We start from the raw sequence: 23,372 nt of genomic DNA on the forward strand, positions 1-23,372 counted from the left end.
ACTCGCCCCCCACCCCCTCCGGTCTTGCTTTCAGCTGTGAAACAGGCTCCGAGAGGGGCCAACTGCCCACGGTTCTGGAGAGGATTGGCCGCATCATCCGGCAGAATAAATCACGTAGAGCTCACCGCCCTAGCGGCCAGAGGTGGGGACCTTTACCCACCACGAAAGCGGCCTCTGGCTTTCCAAACCTGAGCGCAGTTCTCCCTTCCCGCCTCCCAGCCCAGAGAGCGGCCCGGCCTGGTCCCGACCGGTCCCCACCGCCCGCCACCCAGGACAGCCTTCCAATCCCAGCCCCGCGGCGGGGTCTGCATGTAGGGACCGCCGTCTCGCCATGTTCGGGTGAGGAAATCGGGCCGTCCAGGAGAAGAGGCCGCGAGCCACAGCGCTGCGTGGGCCCACGAGCGGGGGGGGGTGGTGCAGGGGGCCCCTGGTGCGGCAGGGCAGGATCAAGATCTGGCGAGGTCATCGCCGCCCGCCCTTCGGCTCCTTCCGGAAAGACTCGGCAAAGTCGGAGGCCCGCGGCGGTTGGCCCGACGCGCGGGGGGCGTGGCCACCAGGGCTGTACCAAGAGCAGGGACTTGCAGGGGGGAAAGCCGGCGAATCTGAGCGCGCGTCCCGTGACGGCCGGAGCCTGCGCCCCTGCGGCCGCGCCGTCAGTGGTAGCGCCTCAGTGGTGCGGCCCTGCGTCCTGTGAGCACTCGGGTGTCCAAGCGAGCAGCCCCAGCCGCCGGCGGTGAGTTGGGGCGATCGCGGGCTCCGGTTGGCAAGGTCGGGGCGCTTGGGCTTCGGGGCGCCGAGACGCCAAGAGACCGGGCCCCTGATCCTTTTGTCCGCCTCGGTCCCTTGGCGACTCGGCGCTGGGGGCGGGCTCTGGAGACGGGCTGGGGCGCGCCTGGCCCGAGGCTGGCGGCGAGACTGCGGCTCCCTCTCCTCGACCCTCAGGGGGGCGGGGGCGGGAGCTTCCCCGGCCGAGGGCTTCTCGGGGTTTGGTGTGAGGGTCGTCGTCCCCAACGCCGAGCCGAGAGCGTCCGGCAGGCCCTGAGGCCGGGAGTCGGGACGACGTCAGCGAGCTCGGGCACCAGTCCCTAGCCCACCGCGCTCCGGTCGGGCCATTTTAATCTCGCCGAGCCTCAGTTTACCCGTTTGTACGATGGGCCCTAGGAGGGAGCTCCTCACGGGGGTAGCTCATGTAGGAGGCGCTCGGACCCAGCACTATCAGGGAGGCTCAGCTCAGCCGCTCTGGCCGCCAGAGTTGCCCGTGCCTGGGGTACGGGGGTGGGGTGGGGGTGTTTGGGGGATGGAGGCAGCGTCCCTGAAGTCCTCGTTGCCACTCGACTGGGCAGCCAGGGCACCCTTAGGAGCACTTGGTTCGAAGCCACTGAGACTTAAGAGAACTTGGCCTCGCATTTTGTTTTTCTGCTCTCAAGGCTGAAAATGAGGTAAATTGGTGAACAGCACTGAGGAGCCCCCGTGGCTTAGTGGTTATGCTTCAGGCTGCTAGCTGTTAGCGGTTCGAAAACACCAGCCACTCCCAGAGAGAACGATGGGACTTTCTACTCCAGTAAAGAGTTTGTGTCTGAAACCCACGGGCACCATTCTACCCTGCCCCATAGGGTTGCTATGAGCTGACTTGATGGTAGTGCATTTGGTATTATAGTTTGGTGGCTTGGTGTGGTGGCCTGCCAATCGCAGGGTCACCAGTTCGGATCCACCAGGTGCTCCCACTGGGAAAGAAATGGCCCTCTGTACCCGTAATGATTTAGTCTGGGCTACCTTCCAGAGCAGCTGGCTTCTGCCCTAGAGGGTCACTATGAGTCGGAATCCATGCTGTGGCAGTGGATGGGTGGCTCCCTCCTCTCAGACCTACAAAGCTGCAGTCTTTCTTCTGCCCTGGGCCACGCTAGGGAATGGTGCTTCTAATTACGAGGGCTGGCCCCCACTTCTTGGAGGCCCCCTTTCCTCTTCCTCAGCACTGGTAGGCAGTGCAACCCAATATAGCTCACTGCACCAACCCCAACGGGCTGAGGTTCAGAGGCTCTAAAGAAAGGGCCCTCAGGGGACCCCAGAGAACTGTAATGTGTCCTTGGTTTTCTGGCTTCTATGGGATTCAGTGGCCTCTCTGTAGATGATGCTGTAATTCCTTGGGCTCCCCTGCTCAGGGGAAAACGCATCGCTTCATTAACCACTCACATGCATGTTCTGCCGATGCCAACTGTCTTTAAGTGATTGTCCCCTGAGCAAAGTAGTAAACCCAGAAGGCAGCCACTTTGGTCTGTTTGTGGGCCTCTCAGGAGCCCTGATGGTGTAGTGGTTATGTGTTGAGCTACGATCCTCATGGTTGGTAGTTCGAAACCACCAGCTGCTCTGAGGCCAGTTCTCACTACCCTGCTGTATAGGGTCACTGTGAGTTGAAATGGTCTCGCTGGCAGGGAGTGAAGGAGTTCTTGAGTCTATTTGCATAAAGATGCAAAGCCTGTATGGGGTTGCTAACACCATGAGTTGCAATCACTCCATGGCTGTGGGTTTGGGTGTGAGAAGTTTTTCTTTGTCCTTTTCGTCAACTCTTAAACTTCTCAGGACGTTCTCACCCTCGGATGTAGGAAACTTTCAGTGGTCATACAGTTTAATCTGTGTTCAAGGGAGTTGGGTGGAACAGTGGTTAAGGACTCAGCTGTAAACAGAAGATCGACACTTTGAACCCACCAGTCTCTTTGGGGTGGGGGTGGGGGGACAGATCGATATGGCAGATGGCTTCTGTAAAAACCCCGAGAGGGCAGATCTACGCTGTCCTATCGGGCACGAGTCTGAACCAGGCTGACAGCAATGAGTTGGGTTGTTTTGTTTAGATTTCGTAAAAATGTCTAAACGGGTCCGCACGTCAGAGGATGGAATATTAGCTTTCAGTTGAGTTGGGTATTGAAAACGTTGGTGCTAACAGCTTTAAATGGATTGATATTTGGCACTTTGGAAAAATAATCACCTGTGGGTTTGCAATGAAAGTAACCAAGAGCCGAACCTGGGCCCCTGTTGGCAACGGCGGTGCGTCTAGCTTATGCGAGGATCAGGGGAGCCTTCCTGGATGCCAGGAGTTGGTAAGCAGCCACAGGGGACGGCTTGGCAAACTGGAGCTGGCAGGACCTGCCCTGGACTCTGGGCGGATCTCCTCGCAACCCCTTGAAAACCAGGATCGGAGAGTCAACGAAATCCACAGGTTGAGTGTTTGAAATTGCAAGTACTGTACTTAGAAACTACAGAGCGTTGCATTGTTAAGCCGAGGGAACATGTAAAGTTAAAAAGATTGTCACCGAGGGAACATGTAAAGTTAAAAAGATTGTCACCTTTAAGCACTTTCTTTTTTCTTTTCTAATTTTATATGACAGCAGTTTTTTTTGGGGGGGGGATCTTATTTAGGAATGAAAGATTGTATAATTGCAGGACCTTCGTGGCCCCAAAGAGGCCTGCTGAATCTGAGACAATATAGCTTTCCTAAGGAGCTGGGTGCCCAATTGCTGACAAGTCACTGCAGTCCTTGGGTAGTGGGGAGGGGTTCTCGAGAAGGGCTTTACATTTGTATGGTATATGTCACATTGGTCTGAAAATTAAAATGAGAAGGAAGTGAAATGGAGAAATGACTTAACATTTTAAAGGGAAGAAATGTGATTTTCCTTCTTCCAAAAATAGAAGTCATTACGAAGAGAAAAAAAAAACCCAAAACCTCACTGCCATCGAGTCGATGCTGACTCATAGCAACCCTATAGGACAGGACAGAACTGCCCCTATAGGTGTCTGAGACTGTAACTCTGTACAGGCCTTGTCTTTCTCCTGCGGTGCTGCTGGTTTCAAACTGTTGACCTCGAGGTTAGCAGCCCAAAGCATAACCACTAGCGTTATGGGCATATGCAATCGAGGCAGTGATAGGCCTCCTGGCCGTACACTGAGGCACAGTTGGCATCGGTGGGTGCTTTGGACATGTCAGGAGAGACCGGTCCTTGAGGCCAGGCCCCGGGGAAGGACATCATGCTTGGTAAAGTAGGGGCGATGAAAGAGAGGAAGGCCCTCCAGGGGCCAGGCTCAAACAGCAATTGTGAGGCTGGCACGGGTCTGCGCAGTGTTTCCTTCCGTGGTGCATCGCGTCTCTGCGCTGGAACCCACCCGACGGCCTCTGGAAACGGCAGATTTCCTCCAGACGTCTCTCTCTTCACTTAGAAGTGCGCTCTCACTGGGCTTGTGCTAACCGAATCATGGCTTGTTATAATATCTGTCGGAGCTCCCGATAAAGTGACTAATAAATAAATAAATAAGATTTGTTGTTTAAACATTTAACACAAAGCTAAAATGATAGTGTATACATTTTCCCTGTAGCTTGCTTTTCTGTTTTCCTTCTTCTAAACTTAACCTTGGTCTCTTTATGTTTTAGTTTCCTATATAAAGATCTTTAAGATCTACCTCAAAAAAAAGATCTACCTTATGTATTTATCTATTTGTTTTTTTAATGTGAATGAAATTGTGTCACTGTTGGGATTATTTTAGATGATTTATGTGATTGTCTTTATGTGAAACCCAGGCCAGGTAAACCGATATAGTAACTAGATTAGTCATCAGGGCCCATCTGCTGCCAAAGGCCACCCTTTTCCTCCTGGGCTCATCTTTCTGAGCTAGAGCATTTTGTTGTTTGCTCTCCAGAGGAGAATCTCCTAACTCATATCCTTGCTTAATAACACCATTGTTTGTGGCTCCCAGCACCTCAGAACACCAGGGAGTTCATTTGTCTCTCTGCAGGCTTGGATCCCTGGGTGGTACAAGCAGTGTGCTGGTGGTGTATAGTAATTGCATGTTTGGCGGCTAATCACGAGGTCAGCTGTTTGAGACCACCAAGCCGCTCTGTGGGCGAAAGATGAGGTTCTCCCTTAAAGAGTCACAGTCTCGGAAACCCCCAGGTGCTGTTCTGCTCTGGCCTGTAGGGGGTGCTATGAGCCGGAATGGACTGGACGGCAGTGAGAGCTGACATGAACGCTGGCGGTTCAAGCCCACTCAACAACAGCACGAGAAAAAACGGCCTGGAGGATGAGGTGCATGTTTCAGAGAAGGGCAGAGGACGCCAGCTCCCGGATGTTATTATTTTGAGACAGGCTACCAAATAGAGCTTGTTTCCCCATGCGCTTTTGTCATCTGGCGCCGCGATAAACACTCAGACTCACTGGGCTGGTAGGGAGACAGACGTACCTGGGTCAGAGATGGCTTTCCAGCTATTCAAACCATCGGGCCACCCTACACCTTAGTGTACTTATCCTGGGAGTGACTCAGGAGCCTGGTACACTGCCACTTCTCCCTGCACTCCATCCTGGCAGTGTTTATGAATGGCACTTAACACGCATATGACCTCTCTCTCTCTCTCTCTCTCTCCCTCCCTGTCCTCGAGTGACCCTACAGGTCAGGGTAGAATTGCTCCTGGGGGTTTCTGAGACTATCACTCTTGAAGGGAGCAGACAGCCTCATCTTCTCCCCAAAGAGCGGCTGGTGGTTTCGAACTGTTTCTGGTTGCCACCCCAGTGCTTAACCTATAATGCCACCCGGGTATCATCCTCAAGGCATAAACGTCCATTGAATGTCTGGTTCAGGCCCTGGAGCACTCTGCAGGCAAGGGATACAAACATAACCCACCAGTGTGGTGGAGTGTGGCAGACCCGCTCTTGGAGAACACACAGGTCCGGCAGCTCTTCTTGTTCAACCTGCCATAGCCCACCGTAACAGGCTTTCGAGGAGAGCAGATAACCCCGAGGAGCTGCCTTTCGGTGGGGGGAGTCCTGCAAGGGCACAGTGGAGCTGGGCCTTGGAGAACCCACAGGCACCCACCCTCTGGAGGGTGGAGGTTGAGGGTGCGTGAGGCAGAGCCCCAGATGGGAACTTCTCCACAAGGTGTTTGTGAGCCAGCCACACGAGGTGATAGGAAGGTGTTTAGGTGGGTCGGTGACTCACTCAGTGCAGAACACTGCTGGGCGTTGATGCGCCCGACTGTCTGTCTAAGGCCTTCCCAGCATGATGGTTGTTGAGCTCTGCACTGGACAAGGGTTTTGCTTCCCCAGTGACTCCCTCAGTCAGATGCTGACATCAGTTGCATACCTCTTGGGATTAGTGTGTGTGTTGGGGTGGGGGGCAACAGTGGGTGTGAAGGTGGCAAGGGAGTCCCATGGGGCCAAGCATGGCTCTTTGCTGGTGGTTCTTGTTGGTTGGGCCAGTGCTTAGATGCTCAAATCCACTTCAAGGGGTTCTGAGTTCACCTCATTGTTTACCACGTGGTAGGTGTGTTCTCGCTAAAAAAGAAACAAACAAACAACAAAAATGTCTCACAGCCATCGAGTCAATTCTGACTCATAGAGACCCAATAAGATGGGGTACAATTGCCCCTGTTTCCGAAATTACTTTTTTAAAATTATTAATCATTTTATTGGGGGCATATAACTCTTACCACAATCCACACATACATCCATTAGGTCAAGCACATTTGTACTTTTGTTGCCATCTTCCTTCTCAAAACTTGCCATCATCATTCTCAAAACTTTTTATGGGAGTAGCAAGCTTCCATTCTCTCGTGGAGACGCTGGTGGTTTTGAACTGCTGACCTTATGGTTAGTAGCCTGACACATAAACCCCTCTACCACCAGGGCTCCCAGAAGGTGTCTTGGGTGGGGAGAAGCCTATGACGTGAACTCAGAATTGTCCGTGAGTGCTGGGTGTGCAGTCATGCCGAGCTCCTGGGTTACCGCCTTCTTCTCTCCAGCGGCTGGCACCAGGCCTGGTGTCAGTTTTGAGGTCAAGCTGGCATGGAGCCGTGGGCCATACCAGGCTACTGTCAGCCAGGGCTATTCTCAGAGAGTGATGCTTCAGGAGCCCTCACGTGGGAGAGAGAAAATGGGGAAAGCTGACTTTTAGCCCTAGTTCAGTGGTCCTCAGCCTGTAGGTCGCCACCCCTTTGGAGGTCGAACGACCCATTCACAGGGGTCACCCAATTCATAGCAGCAGCAAAATGACAGTGACGAAGTGGCAACGAAAATCATTTTATAGTTGAGGGGTCACCACCACATGAGGAAGCGGATGGAAGGGTGGCGGCAGGAGGAAGGTGGAGAACCGCTGCTGCCCTAGTTACTGTAACAGTATCCCTGGTGACATCATTGTTACCCATTGGTCAGCAGTTTGAAACTACCAGCCTCTCCTCAGGAGTAAGACGAGGCTTTCTTTCTGCTTCTGGACAGAGCTACAGTCTCAGCAACCCATCAGGGCAGCAATTCTACCTTCTCCTGGAGAGGGTCGCACAATGGCAGCCAGTTTGGCGTGTTTTCATTTTTTCTGTATCAACAGGGAGAAAGGTGGACGCTGTGGGGCGTGCCCACACCTGTAGGATTTACCTAATTCCCTTCCTCTCTGGAATGTCCCGAGTGTGGTTAGTCATTTTATGATCTCCCTTGCTGTTATCTGTTGGACTTGCTCCTCTGGCCCCACCTTACCCGACTTTGGTGCCACTCTCAGTGGCTGCTGAGCTCATGGGACTTGTGACCTTCTGACCCTCACAGACCTGCCTTGTCATCGGAGGAGGGGGCCGGCCTGTACAAAGGTTGCGGGGTCATGCAGGGACACATTAACTTGGAGTCACAGTCTTTGAGAGCAGACGTGACCTGCCCTAGCCGTGGGAGCACAGGGGAGAAGGTATTTGCCAATTGTGAGTAGGCTCCTTCCAGGGCGGGGTGAAGCCGGTACACCTTCTATTCATTGGAATGTTTTCTGTTGGGATTGTGGTCTCGTGGAGAAAGGCAATCATTGGCTTGGGTGAAAGGTGTCAGGACCCCTGCGGTGCTTTGTGGAAACTGTACCCTAATCCCTGGGTGTACTGGGCACGGTCGCTTATGCAAGGTGATCTGCAAACACTGAAGGGGCATTTAGCACCAGAACAGCAACCCAGAGGTTCTACTCCACTGACCTCTGCCCCCGCCCAGCAAGGCTTTTTTCCTGGTCAGCAGTCCCACCATCTCCATGGTCTCCCCAAATACCTCTCCCTCTTCTTCACCCCAGGGCTTCCAGCATTCCGATCTCTCTCGGGGGTGGTCTTTGTAGCCACCCTGTCCTTTTCTGTCGCATTCAAAAACTAAAAACAAAGCCAACCTCAAACTGACTGCCATCAAGTTGGCTATGATTCATAGTGATCCCATAGGACAGGGTAGACCTGCCCCTGTGGGTTTTCAGGACTAAAACTCTTGACAGGAGTAGAAAGCCTCATCTTTCTCCCATGGAGCAGCCAGTGAATTTGAACTGCTGACCTCAAGGTTAGCAGCCCAACACAGAACCCACTACGCTACCAGCGCTGCTCCTGTGGCTCCTTAATTGGCCTCTGAGTCCAGAAGCGCTCCTCTCCACTGCTCTGGCAGCCCAGGATCTGTCCATGGTACCACTGCTAGGCAGCTCCTGACACCTGCTTTCGTCAGCCCTCCTGTGCTCAAGAGTTGGCAATGGCTCTCCCGGCTTCTTGTTTCATTTTTTAAAGTTTTTCTTTATTGACCTGCATAAAGTCTATGAAATGACTTATTAAAGTGGGGTGCTAATCTGTGCTCTTTCTGGTAGCAATATGATTGGAGCAGAATGTGCATTCCCTGCTTCCATAGCTATTGGAAATCTTTCCTGAGTGTAAGCCCAGCATCAAACAGTACCAGGCATAAGATCTCATCACCACTGAGATGATGCGGACGCATTGTGACCCCACAGGACAGGGTGGCACTCCCCCTGTGGGTTTCCGAGGCTGTAACTCTGTATGGGAATAGAAAGCCCCATCTTTCTTCAGCGGAGCAGCTGGTGGTTTCAAACTGTTGATCCTGCAGTTAGCACCCAGCATAGAACCTCTTAAGCCAGCAGGGTTTCCAGGGGGTATAGTAGTCACGCAATGATGATTAGCTGGATGAAATGGATGGAAGGATGGATGAATGAATGGGTGGAAGGATGAATGAATGAATGGGTGGAAGGATGGGTGAATGAATGGTTGGATGTTGGGAACCGGACATAATCAGCCTGACAAGACTGACTCCATGCTGTCTGCCCGGCAGGGCTAAAGCCACGTCACCTCAACCTTATCTTATCCTGACACACACCAGATGGCCCACCTTTGTTTACTCCAGCACCAGACATTACAACAGTAGATTTGTGTCTCCCTACCTTGTGTGCTCTACACCCCCTCCCTTCCCTTTTTTACCTTCCCTTGGAATTCTTTTGTTAGCCTCACCCTTTAAAAAGAGGCTTGTGTAGCAATACAGAGAGACCTTGACAAGAATCTGCTTGGTCTCGCTCCTCTCTCTCACCCGTTTCTCTTTCAGGCTGGGTCCCCCTCTGTAACCTCTCGAATAACTGAGTCCCGCTGGTCCGGGGCAGTTGGAAGGATGGGTGAATGAATGGATGGGTGAATGAGTGGTTGGAAGGATGAGTGAATGGATGGATGGAAGGATGGGTAAATGGATGGATGGAAGGATGGGTGAATGGATGGAAGGATGGGTGAATGGATGGAAGGATGGGTGAATGGATGGAAGGATGGGTGAATGGATGGGTGAATGGATGGAAGGATGGGTGAATGAATGGTTGGAAGGATGAATGAATGAATGGATGGAAGGATGAGTGAATGAATGAATGGATGGATGGATGGGTGAATGGGATTCTTCTCTACCAAGTTTACTGCTGAGCTTTTCCTCACGTGTTAGCTAAGCCTCGATGTCAGAGACTGCCTGTGTGCTGTTCTTTTGAAGGTTCCACTAAGGTAGACTTTTGTTTTCTGTGAAATGTGAGATTTTACAAGTGTCCTCCACAATTGATTGCATAGTCACTAATCAGCAGAAGTAATCTTTTGATAATCGAGGAAGAGAAAGAACTTTTTGCAACACCCTCCCCCCCCCCCACTACCCAGTATCCTTAGTTTTTCTAGCTCATTTATATAATTGGCAAAAACACAGATACATTTGTTCATTTTTTTAAATGCTAATTAAGCTCATTTAAAAGAGTCTGACATTGATGTGGTTGTTGTATGTCTAATCCTGTGCAGGATGCTAGATGCTGTGATGGAAACCTCTGGGGACTGAGCACCCTCGAGAGAGGAAACCCTCGGGTCAGGGCGCAGAGCTTCAGGCTCGGTTGTAATGCTGTAGGCGCAGGCCTTTGGGGTGTGGCAGGAAGAGAATGTGGCCAGAGTGTGGTATACTATTCAGGTGGGGAAGAGCTGGTGAATCTGGGCGAGTAAGTGTACAGAGAGCTTTTGCAAGAGGTGGGATTCAGGCCGTTGCACATGCAGGTCCTCAGGTTCTCACGATACCTCAAGGGGGAAGCGCTGTTATTTTGCTCTGGAAGTTGAAAACACTGGTGTAGTTTCTTTCTTCCTACTGGATGGGAGAACCATGAGTCCGCAGAAAGCAGCCCCTGCCTGTTGGATATTGGTGCAACTATTTGATTGAAGAGCCAGCCTGTTACACCATCAGGTGTGGATCAATGGCTGGAGACTGGTTCATCCAGGGGATGCAGGGCCCGGTGAGCCCTCGGAGGACAGAGATCAAGGGCAGTCCCAACCAGACACCAGATGACCACCGTGCCCATTTCCGGAGGTGGTTTAATTTTGAGTGGTATTGGAGTAATGGTTATGCATCAGGCTGGTCACCTCAAGGTCAACAGTTCAAAACCCCTAACTGCTCCTTGGGAGAAAGATGGAGCTTTCTACTCCTGTGAAGAGTTACAGCTTCAGAAACCTGCAGAGACAGTTCTACCCTGTCCCATAGGGTTGCTGTGAGTCGCAATCGACTCGACGGCCGTGAGTTTGGTTGGCTTGGTTTTTATTGTCATCTGATCACATAGCCAGATTGTTAACTGTCAAATGAGCCGCAGATCATGAAATGAGGCAGACTCGACCTGAACCTTCGTCTTGCTCTAGAGAGGCTTTGAAGGGTCTACAAGTGGGTGACAAGGTGGCACTAGCGCCATTTAGTCTGGGCCGACTTGGTTCCATCCCATATCCATCTGTCGCCTTTGGACAAGGTACTTTAACCCCTGTGACCATCACAGCTCTTATCCCTCCATGTGTTGTTGTAAGGACTCCATGGAATACTAGGTTGCCATCCATATTTATTTAGGAAAAATGTGCACACATGAGGCAGTCAATGCCAGTGGAACATCGGAGACGGGGAGGCCTAGGACAGGATGGGCAGAGGATCTCTGTACTTGCTTCCGAGTGTCCTGATCTCAGGAGCAAAGAGGGGCAGAGGTTCTCTTAGGCACCTTCCCCTGCCCATTGATTAAAAACAAATCTAGACAGAGGAGTGCTTCCCAGCGGGCGTAGGGGTCCCCTTGTGAGCGATGACGATGTCCAGGAGTTGGGAAGTGGCGGTAGTTGCCAGCAGATTTCATAGACGAAGACCTACTGAATTGTACACTGCAAGCAAAACCTCACCTCCACTAACTGGAGTTAATTCCAGTTCCTAGCAACCCTGTAGGACAGGGTGGAACTGCCCCTGTGGGTTTCCGAGAGTGTGACCTCGTTCTGAAAGTAGGAGGCCATGTCTTTCTCCCTCAGAGCGAGGGGCGGTTTCGAACTGCCAGCCTTGTGGTTAGCAGCCCAACGTGTAACCACTCCACCACTAGGTCTCCCCCATTGTGCACTGTAGGCGGGGAATGTTATGGTATGTGAGTTATATCTCAATTTGAAAAATCAGGTTTATAGGTCACAAGTCTTTGGGCAACCAGACACCCATCCCCTGCCCAGTTCTGCAATGGCGCCCGTCTGTCCTAAGTCCTGTGCTCCTGCAGCCAACACGCAGACTGCTTCCTGAACTTGTGTGCACTCCCCCCACCTCACTCGGCCCTCTTGCAGTTTGTCTCAGTTAACCAACCGGTTCTGAGGACGTGTGGTTCATCCCTCTGGAACTGAAGGAAGCCTTTAAGAGCTGGGGCGGGGCCCCCAGCCCCCGCCCCGCCATGCCAGCGGTCCTAGATGTCATGGTGGAGTTGCACGGAAACAGCTGCCCTAGCTTCGGAGGCCAAGAATCCAGGAGAGTCCCTTTGTTGTCCATGAACCCACAGTGGGCATGGGTTAGGAGCTCAGAGGACAGCTTTGCCCCACGTGTGGCCGGGGTATAGTTCCCCACGACCCCGGTACAGGGTGACGCTGATGTGTCCCCACGGCATGCTGTAGTCAGGTGCAGGCTCTCTTGATCCTGCTGCGTGTCAGATGGCACCTTAGGCTGAGTGTGTGTGACCCAGTGCACTTATCCCGAGTCACAGGCCCAGTCAGACCAGAACCAGCGCCAGAGGATTCTGCCTTCCCACCCGCCCGGTGCTCTACCTGGAAACTGGCTCGTGCAGGTCTTGTAAATGCTGGAATTGTTGTGGCCGCTTTTATAGGCACAGAAGACGTCCCTCTAGCTCAGTAGTGATGGCAGTCTAATTATTACTTGGTCTAGGGAAGTGGTTCTCAACCTTCTGAATGCCGCAACCCTTTAAGACAGTTCCTTATGTGGTGGTGACTCCCCCCCCCAACCATAAAATTATGCTCGTTGCTACTTCATCACTTTCATTTTGCTACTGAGATGAATCAGGTGACCCCTGTGAAAGGGTCATTCGACCCTCAAAGGGGTCGCGACCCACAGGCTGAGAACCGTGGGTCTAGTGCGTTACGAGTTGGGCTGCGAACCGCAAGGTCAGCACTTCGACCCCACTCGTGGGTCTACGGGAGAAAGATGGGGCTTTCTACTCCCGTAAAGGTTTAGTCTCGGAAACACCGGGCGGTTGTACTCTGCGCTGTCGGGTGGCTAGGGGTCAGAATGGACTCAGTAGCCGGGCGTGTTTGGGTCAGCATTTAATAATCCCCGTCCCCAAGTCTAGAATTTACAAAGCCTGGTGTGTGTCCAGAGATTCAGCTTTTAGATGACCTAGTGGTGGGGCCGGACACACACTTGGTTGAGGGGCCGACTACCATGGCGGGGACCTAACGTGGAACGGAGAGGCAGGCGAAGCTGAGGTCCGAACTTGGCGCTTGGCTGCCTCCGCTCAGCTCTCAGTGGGCCCAATCTGGCCCCTTCATAGAATCGGATGTCCCTGGCTCCCGTGACGCCCATTGCTGCCTGTGAACTGTTCTGCAGCCACTTACTGGACCAAAGGAAGGTGCTGTGGCCCGGAGCGCCTGCTGGCTGCCTACCTGGCCGTCCATCGCTGCCTGAGAAGAAACGCTGAGTGGCACAACCTGCCGCTCCCCCGGAATGATGGAAGTCAGCCTGAGGACCAGCGGGAACCATTGTGAGCCCGCACTCGTGCCGCCCACTGCTAGCAAAGGTGGCAAGAGCTGCCACAAGCAGAGGCCAGAGAGGGCAATCGGGAGTCGAACCCCCTATCAAGCCCTGGACCGTGGACGAGGTACTTTCACCCCTTGACCATCACAGCTCTTATCGCTCAGAGCGGGGCTTGGCAAGCTGTGGCTCGCGAGCCACGCCCCTTGTGGCTCTGAAGTAAACTGGAAAATGAAAGTCAGTGCGTATCATAGTTTGTCAGATGACGATGATCTCATTTGTTTGTAAAAATATGCGGATGGCTCCCAAATAAGTTCCAAATGTTCTGAGGGGCGCGATCGACTCTTCCCATCTCAAAAGTTTGCCGACTCCTGCCTCAGAGGAGTCCGTGAAATGCTAGAATGTCATATTGTAAGTGCTCAAAGGCTGTTAATGACTTACCATCCATTTTTATTTCGGAAAAAAAATAGATGAGGCAGCAAGCAGTGCCACTGGAAAATGACGGGGTGGGGGAGGTTTAGGGATAGGATTCTGCATATTTGATTAATGTTGCCCGATGACTATAGGTAGTGAGCTTTGGAGCCTTGGTTGATGTAGTGTTTATGGGTTGGATTGCTAAGTACAGGTTCAGCAGTTCAAAACCACCAGCTACTCTTTGGGGGTAAGACAGGGCTTTCTATTCCCATAGAGTCACAGTCTCTAAACAAGCGGCCATCTAGCTCAGAAGCAACAAAGTCCACATGGAAGAAGCACACCAGCCTGTGTGATCACGAGGTGTTGAAGTGATCAGGTATCAGGCATCAAAGAACAAAAAACCAAATCATTGTGAATGAGGGGGAGTGCAGATTGGGGACCTAAGACCCATCTGTAGGCAACTGGAAAACCCCTTACAGAAGGGTCCCGGGGAGGAGAAGAGCCAGTCTGGGTGCAGTGTAGCAATGATAAAATTTACAACTTTCCTCTAGTTCCTAAATCCCCCCACCCCCCACTATCATGATCCCAATTCTACCTTATAAATCTGGCTAGACCAGAGGATGTACACTGGGACAGATAGGAATTGGAAACACAGGGAATTCAGGACAGATGATCCCTTTAGGACCAACCAGTGCTGAGAGTGGAGATACCGGGAGGGTGGGGTGGAAAGGGGGAGCCGATTACAAGAATCTACATATAACCTCCTCCCTGGGGGACGGACAACAGAAAAGTGGGTGAAGGGAGATGTCGGACAGTGTAAGGATGACAAAATAATAATAATTTATAAATTATCGAGGGTTCATGAGGGGGAGGGAGGGGGTAAAAATGGGGAGCTGATACCAAGTAGAAAGCACATGTTTTGAGAACGATGATGGCAACAAATGTAAAATGTGCTTGACACAATGGATGAATGTATGGATTGTGATGAGTTGTATGAGCCCCAAATAAAATGATTAAATTAATTTTAAAAAAGAAAAGATATCAACCTCAACATTGGAACACACACAGTAAAAAGAGCCACAGTCTCAGAAATCCACCTTGAAAATTCACAGGGAGCAGTTCTGCGCTGCCCTGCAGGGTCATTATGAACCAGTGTCGACTCGATGGCAGTGAGCTTGGTCTTGGAAGGTCACTGTAAAATGGATGACGTAATAGTTACCCAAACAGGTTTATCATCGGAATTAAAAATACTTGCATAAGGTACCGAACATAGTGTCTCGCACATAGATGTTGAAAAAAACAACGTTCCCTTGCCTTGGCACGCAAGCCAGCAGCAGGCTCCTTGTGTTTTGTAATTCTGGGTGCTTGTGTTTTGAGAGCCCAAACATTTACTCTTGTTTTGTGGTGTTTGTGAGGAATCAAAGAAGAACAAGACAAAGCTCTCGAGAAACTCACAATCAGGTGAGAGAACTAGCAACCGTGCCCTATTGCAGAGTGGTTATGCATTGTGCAAGAAGTAGCGACTAGAGTGCAAACCCCCCCCCCCCACACACACACACCTCCCACCCCGATCTTGGAACCAAACCCATGGCCGTAGAGTTGATTCTGACTCAGGCCTTAATTGATATTTGTATGGGCCGAAGAATATTTATTCTATGATTAAAAGCCAATAAGCAGCCCTGGGCAGGATCCCTACTGGCGTAGGGCTTATGGGTTGGGCTGCTAACCCTAAGGTCAGCAGTTTGAAACCACCAGCCACTCCACAATAGAAAGATGAGGCTCTCTACTCTTGTAAAGTGTGACCGTTTCAGAAACCCCGGGAACAGTTCTTACCCTGCCCTGTAAGCCCTGTGTGCTGCCATGCTATGAGTCAGCATGGCCTCGATGGCGGTGCGTTTGCCTTCGTGAAGAGCCCTGGTGGTGCAGTGATTAAGCACTCAGCTAACTAAGAAGCTGGTAATGTGAACCCACCTGTCACTGTGCAGGAGAAAGACGAGGCAGTCTGCTTCCATCCAGGTGTGTAACCTCGGAAATCCTGACTATAAGGTTGCTGTGAGTTAGAATTGACCTGACAGCAATGGGTGAAATACAGTACTTCACTAGAAATGAACAACCCAAAGGAGAAATTAAGAAAGCAACAACGTTTACAGTAGAGCATCAAAAAGAATCAAATAATTGGCGATCAATTTAACCCAGAAGGTGCAGAACTTGTACACTTGAAACTTTGCTGAAAGAAAATACAGAATACGAAATAGAATAGTATTCTTGAACTCATGGATTGGACTTAATGTTTTTTAGGAAGGCAATTCTTCCCATAGCATTACACAGATTCAGTGTACTTCATCTCAAAAATTCCATTGGATCTCGTGTGTGTGTGTGTGTGTGTGTGTGTTTGATGGAAACGCTGATCCTAAACTCTGTGTGTGTGTGTGTGTGTGTGATGGAAACGCTGATCCTAAACTCTGTGTGTGTGTGTGTGTGTGTGTGTGTGTGTGTGTGTGTGTGTGTGTGATGGAAACGCTGATCCTAAACTCTGTGTGGAACTGTAGAGGACTCCAAATAGCTAAAACAGTTAGGGGTGGAGGGGACAAGTTAGAGGACTCCTACTCCCCATTTCAAAACAGTGATACTGTCATAAGAACAGACACTGATCAGTGGAAAGGAACTGAAAGTCCAGGAATAAGCCTGTGTATCGATGGCCAACTGATTTTGGGCAAGGGTGCCAAGACCATTAAATGGAATATTATTAGCCTTTCAATAAATGATACTGGGACAACCGGGTATCCATAGCAAAAGAATGAAACTCTGGTCCCCTACCTCACACCATATTAAAAAAAAAAAAATCAACCCAAACTAGATCAAAGATCTAAATGTAAGAAACAAAACTAAGACTTCTAGGAGAAAGCTAGGTGTAAATCTTCACGACCTTGAATTTTGCCCTGATTTCTTAAATATGATATCAGAGGATTAGACAATAAAAGGGAAAAATAGACAAATGGAACTTTATTAAAATTAAAACTTTGGTATATCAAATGACACTATCAAGAAATTGAAAAAAAGAGCCCACAGAATGGGAAGAAGTACTTGGAAATCTAATAAGGGTCTAATGTGCCTAAAGAGCTCTTACAACTCAACAACAAAAAGGAAAAGAAAAAAAACAGTGGAAAATAATTGAGTGTTTGCTCAACAAGCAAACCACAGAGTACTGTGTCGCCTACCGATTCCACTCCCAGGTGTGTATACCTAAGAGAAATGAAAACAGATACTCAAATACTCACACACAAAGGTCCATAGTCACACCACTTACAATGTGGAAACAACCCAAATGTTCATTAGTTGATAAACAGCAACAGAATGTGGTATATCCACCCACTGGAATGTTTTTTGGGAACTTTAGGCTGGGTTCTCTAGAATCGCAAAACCAGTGATACGGGATACGTATATACATGTGTATACATACATGTGGATGTATATCAAAGGGCTCACACAGTTGTAGAAGTGGGAAAGCCCAAGTCTGACAGGTTCCAAACCCCTGGGTCCGATGTTCAACTGGAGACTGCCCCCGACTCGTGAGGCTACAGAGGCTGATGAACTGCAGAGCAGCAGAGACAATTGGCTGTGATTATAGAGGCAGATGCATCGAGGGTCAGCAGGCCAGGCTGACGACTGCACAGGGGAATGGATCCAAGGTAGAAAGTTAGATGGCAGGCCACTGAAGACCCCCAGGATCAACAAGCAAGATGGGAAGCTGTTGGCTCAAGTCTAAAGAACCGGAGGAGCCTAAGCCAGGTGCAGGATGCATTCCAAAAAGCAAGCAAATTTCAGGCTACACCCCAGAGGAAACCTTTCAACTGATTCCATCAGGACTGTGTTGCATCCCCCTCTGATTTTGGTCAGCCACAAAATTGAGCTCTCATGGGTTACCTCTTATCAACATGACAGCTGGATGGGAATGGTTGAGAGACGAAGAGTTAAGACGTAACATTCTCACTGTTGGCCCGGAAGTGATTGAGGGAAAATCGGCATTGTCACTTGTTTCATCTCAGTTTGAGGTGAATCTCTGCAAAACCTCAGCGTGATACCTGCTTCGTTCTAGCCCACACAGTGGAATGCCTTTGCACATGGACTAAAACCCAAGTAAATAACCTTCTTGTGTTCTCGCTTTTAGCCAAGATCCAGGGGATAGCCACAATGAACTCCCTCATTCAATGGCCTCTTCTGAATTCAGCTTGCATTTCCCGCAGCGGCCTATTGCTGCGGCCACCCTTTTCGACTGATCTTGTGCAAGATCTTATTGGCCTGGAATATTGATGAAGTGGTTCAGTGATTTCTGGGTTCTGTTTGGTCACCTTTCATTGGAGTGGGCACAACCAGGAACCTCCTCCAATAGATTGGCCAAGTCGCTGTGTTGTAGGTTTTCTGGCAGGACAGATGCCCATGCCCACTGTTGCATCTGTTGAAATCTCCCAGGTGGGGGAGGGAGGGAAAAAAGAGCTGATACCGAGGGCTCAAATAGAAAGTAAATGTTTAGAAAATAATGATGGCAACACGTGTACAGATATGCTTGATAAAAACTGTTGTATGGATTGTTATAAGAACTCTAAGAGCCCCCAATAAAATTATCTTAACAAAAACCACGCAAACAAAGAAATATCCAATTGATATTCCATCAGTTCCTCCTGCTTTTTTTTTGGGGGGGGGCTGTGAGCCCATGTATATATTTTTCATTTCGGAACTCACATAGGCAGACCCGTCTCAGAACAAAAGGTCCTTGAGGGTAACTACCACCCTAATCGTGTCCTAGACCTCCTGGGACAGATCCTATATCTTCCTGGACAGCTGTCCAACTTCTACTTTATTAATGGTTTCGTAATGAACACCTGACATTCTTCTTCACTTAATTATCTTTGGCAGCCACGGCATGGTTTTAACGCTGCATCAAATTCTATCAGTTCAAGTGGAAGGCATTTTCTGAGTAGGACATCTAAGGCAGTTCTGCAAAGAACATGCCTCCTAGCCCAGGGAGAGGCCAGGTAAGAAGAGAGCATTAGGTCCATGCGGGTGGGCATTTTTCCCACCAGAAAAAGAAAGAAAACTTAAAAATTGTTTTTCTGATTAGGTAAATAATGTGTTTTGTTTTGTTTTCAGTAAGGCAAAGAATACATTAAAAATCACGAGGATGGAAGGGGAAAAAAACTAAAATCTTAAGTATAGTATTTTTGTGATGCTCAGTCACATGTATTTTTAAGCATGTGCATACATAACTCATGTGATATCACTGGGACCATATCACACATGCTTTTGTATTACAGACACAGTTGATGGAGTTATGTCATCATGTACGTACGGTGGAGCTCACAAAGCTCTGTATGTAAGCTTGATGAATTTCCATCCATAAACTCCCCGGGAACAACCACCTTGGATCAAAATATTAACCATTCTTTGTGCCAGAAGCTTCCCTTTGGCTTCCTCCAAGTCAGTGCTCTCCCCTCCTGACTCTGTCATCACCGGTTTACTTTTGTCTGTTCTTAACTTCGGGACTAGTACTCTGTTTGGTTTCTGCCCGGGATGCGGCACAAGGAGCCCCAGTGGTCCTGTGGGTCAAGCCTGGGAGAAAGATGAGGCGGTCTGCTCCCATAGAGATGAGTGGGAACCGACTCAATGACAGTGGGTTGGAGGGTCACGTTCTCACTAATACAGTAGATGTTTGGTTCTCTCATTCCATGTGACATGGTGACATGCTTCCCTCATCCATGGTACAGCTTGTAGCAGTATTTCATTCTTTTTCCTACCTCTGGGTACTTTTGTTAATGTTTTACTTCTCAGCATTAGGAACGTTTAACAATAGTTTTAGCTGCAATTAACACAGCGTTAACTTTGTACTGGGCACAGTTCTAAGGCCTTTACATATTTAGCTTAATTAAAAGAAGAAGCCACTCCAAGGAGGGTGTGCGAGGCCTGGTAGGGATTCAGCAAGGGCAAGGTAACCGAGAGAAATTACTGAAACCCAAATGAAGGCTGAGCATGATAGTGGAACAAGAGGAAAGTAAAATGAAATAGAGGAAAGAACTAGGTGACAAAGGGTATTTATAGAGGTCTAAAGACTGGAATGTACATATGTAAATATATTTATATAAGAGTGTGGGGAAACAGATCTATGTGTGTATATTTATAGGTTTAGTACTAAGGCAGCAGATGGACATTGGGCCTCCACTCAAGCACTTACTCAATGCAAGAACACGTTCTATTAAATTGGCACTCCAGGATGCACACCTTCCCAACACGATTGCTGAAGAAAAATGTGTGCATAAGCAAACGTGGTGAAGAAAGCTGATGGTGCCCGGCTGTCAAGAGATATAGCATCTGGAGTCTTAAAGGCTTGAAGATAAACAAGTGGCTATCTAGCTGAGAAGCATCAGGGCCCACATGGAGGAAGTATACCAGCCTGTGACCGCGAGGTGTAGAAGGGACCAGTTATCAGACATCAAAGAACTAAAAATCATTTCAGTGGGTGCCCACCTTCCTGATACAATAACTGAAGACAAACGTGTGCATGGGCAAATGTGAAGAAAGCTGATGGTACCCGACTATCAAAAGATATAGCATGTGAGGTCTTAAAGGCTCGAAGATAAAGAAGTGGCCATCTAGTTCAGAGGCAGCAAAGCCTACATGGAAGAAACACAGCAGCCTGTGTGACCATGAGCTGTTGAAGGGATCAGGTATCAAGCATCAAGGAACAAAAAAACATATCATTGTAAATGTGGGTGAGTGCAGAGTGGAGACTCAAAGCCCATCGGTAGCCAACTGGACAGCCCCATACTGAAGGGTTGTGGGGAAGAGATGAACCAGTCAGGGTTCAGGGTAGCAACGATGAAACATATAACTTTCCTCTAGTTCTTAAATGTTTCCTCCCCCCTTCCCCCCCCCCACTATCATCATCCCAATTCTACCTTACAAATCTGGCTCGACCAGAGGATGTACAATGGTACAGATATGAACTGGAAACACAGGGAATCCAGGACAGATGACTCCTTCAGGACTAGTGGTGAGAGTGGCGATGCCTGGAGGGTGGAGGGAATGTGGGGTAGAAAGGGGGAACTGCTTACAAGAATCTACGTATAGCTTCCTCCCTGAGGATGGACAGCAGAGAAGAGGGCAGGGGGAGACGTCAGAGATTGTAACATATGACAAAATATGAAGGGTTCATGAGGTAGGGGGCAGTGGGGAGGGAGGGGGAAAATGAACAGCCGATATTAAGGGCTCAAGTAGAAGGCAAATGTTTTGAGGTGGTTGATGGCAACAAATGTACATATGTGCTTGACGCAATGGATGGATGTATGGATTGTGATAAGAATGGTACAAGCCCCCAATAAAATGATTTTTTTAAAAAGAAGAAGCCACTCAAGCAGGCAGTACAGCTGCTACGGTCACAGGCATGCCCTTGGCTTTGTCAGATTGGCAGAGATCCTTTTTATTCCTAGTTTGCTGAGAGTTTTTATGATGAAGTAATGTTGAATTTTGTTAGATGCTTTTTCTGTAGCTACCAAGATGATCATTATGTTTCCTTGGACTGCTTGTTAGCGAATTAACAGTGATTTTTGAGTTCTGAACCAACCTTGCCTTCCTGCAATAAATTTTACTTGATCATGATGCAGTACCTTTTTAATATGCTGCTGGATTTGGTTTACTCGTGTTTTCAGTGTTCGTCTATATTCCTATCTGTGGTTTACTAATATTTTTGTGTCTGGTTTTGATATCAGGTTAGAATAATACTTTTCTGAACGTGTTTGCGGTATGTATAATTCATATTACATCATCCTCAGATGTTGGCTAGAATTCCCCAGCAAAGCCATCTAGTCACAGGATTTCTTTTAGGGAAGGTTTTGACTATTAGTTCAATTCTTTAGTAGATCAAAGACTAGATTACCTGTTTTTCCTGGATGAGCTCTGGTAGTTTGTGTCTTTGAAGAAACGTGCTCATTTAATTTATGTGTTCTTTTTTGCTTTCTACTGTTGATCACTTGTCTTCCTTTTTCTTAAGCAGTGTCCCGTCCCGCGGGACGTTCACCGTGGGTCCTGGAGGAGAGAGTGGGAATTGGGGGGGTACAAGAGGCACGGAGAATGAGGACAAGACAATATCCTGATCAAGTCCTCTTTTAATGAACAGAGTCACAGCTTATAACGGCCAGCCAAGGGGGCAGCCTCAGCTGCACATTGCAGATTAGGCTACCTTGGCAACAGGCCAATCAGGGAGTTCAGGGGAGCGTGCCCTGCCCATGAGTCAGTAAGGGCTTACAGTCTTCAATTAGGTACGCAGAGGAGTGGCATGTACATGCAAATCAAGCATAGGGGAAGGCGATCTTTTGCCCAATCAAGGGGATGCAGGACACGGGTGCTTATCTAAAGAGCATCACCCCTTGTTTGCTCAAGCTTTACAGCTGCAGTGCTCTGTCATGTAGGCTGGGGTAGAAGAATGCCCAAAGCTCGGGCTAATAAATTCCAAGCAATGGCCTAGCCTCATGGCTCCGGACAAAGCAGTCTTAAAGAGGTTAATCTTATCTGAAGACAATAAGACAAGAACTGTAACATTCAAATCTAGTTGGCAATTTAAGGCTTTGGTTGCTTTATTTTTATTTATTTATTTTTTGCTTGGATTTTATTCCTTTATTTATTTAATTAAGAATCATTTTATTGGGGGCTCTTATACCTCTTTTTTTTACATTTTATTAGGGGCTCATACAACTCTTATCACAATCCATACATATACATACATCAATTGTATAAAGCACATCCTTACCTTATTTGCCCTAATCATTTTCAAAGCATTTTCTCTCCACTTAAGCCCTTTGCATCAGGTCCTCTTTTTTTTTTCCCCTCCCTCCCCGCTCCCCTCTCCCTCATGAGCCCTTGATAATTTATAGATTGTTATTTTGTCATATCTTGCCCTATCCGGAGTCTCCCTTCCCCCCCCCTTCTCTGCCGTCCATCTCCCAGGGAGGAGGTCACATGTGGATCCTTGTAATCAGTTCCCCCTTTCCAACCCACTCACCCTCCACTTTCCCAGCATGGTTGTTTTAATTTTAACAGGAAAAATTGTTGCTTTGATATTTCTCTTAATGTTCTATAGGGGGAAAGTCAGAATGGATTTCAAGATAGACACACATTTCAGTTCGTACTCCACCAGTTAGCACGTACGTGACCTCAGAAAACAAGTTCAACACACCTGAGCTTTGAGTTTATCATTTGGAAGACAGTATTAATAGCGTTAGTGGAGGGCGTATGCCCCCAAAGTGCCAGGGTCGGTGCCGGCACTCCCAATGACAGCTGCTATGGTTACTTTGACCACTTGTCTGCCAGTTTGTCGTATTGTAGTGACTTGCAGCAAGTTGCTGAGATGCTGGAAGCTATACCACCAGCCTTTGAGATGTCCACGGGGTTTCAGCGGAGCTTTAGACCACAAAGAATGAATAAGCTTCTGCGGGATTAGCCACAAACGCCCTTAGGAACAGCGGCTGGAAGATGACCCTTCGGGTTGAAACGTGCTCAAGGCATGACACGATGAGCTGAGATGGGGCTTAAGCCGCTGGCTTGTGTAACCACGGTGAGCAGGGTACAGCCGGGCCTGGCAATAGTTCTTTCTAATGTTTTTGGGGTTACGGTGAGTGG

General features: G+C 49.0%; 1 protein-coding gene across 2 annotated transcripts in view; it reads left to right on the forward strand.

The window, feature by feature from the left end:
- Nucleotides 1–577: 577 nt before the first annotated feature.
- POR (cytochrome p450 oxidoreductase) overlaps nucleotides 578–23,372 on the forward strand; it is a 62,575-nt gene continuing 39,780 nt past the window's right edge. The window contains exon 1 of one of the 2 annotated variants that reach the window (XM_075564880.1): nucleotides 578–733. The gene's annotated coding sequence lies outside the window, so the exon portion shown is untranslated. The other variant, XM_075564881.1, reaches the window with a different exon arrangement.

Source organism: Tenrec ecaudatus, chromosome 12, assembly GCF_050624435.1.
Source record: "Tenrec ecaudatus isolate mTenEca1 chromosome 12, mTenEca1.hap1, whole genome shotgun sequence".
NCBI classification, from domain to species: domain Eukaryota; kingdom Metazoa; phylum Chordata; class Mammalia; order Afrosoricida; family Tenrecidae; genus Tenrec; species Tenrec ecaudatus.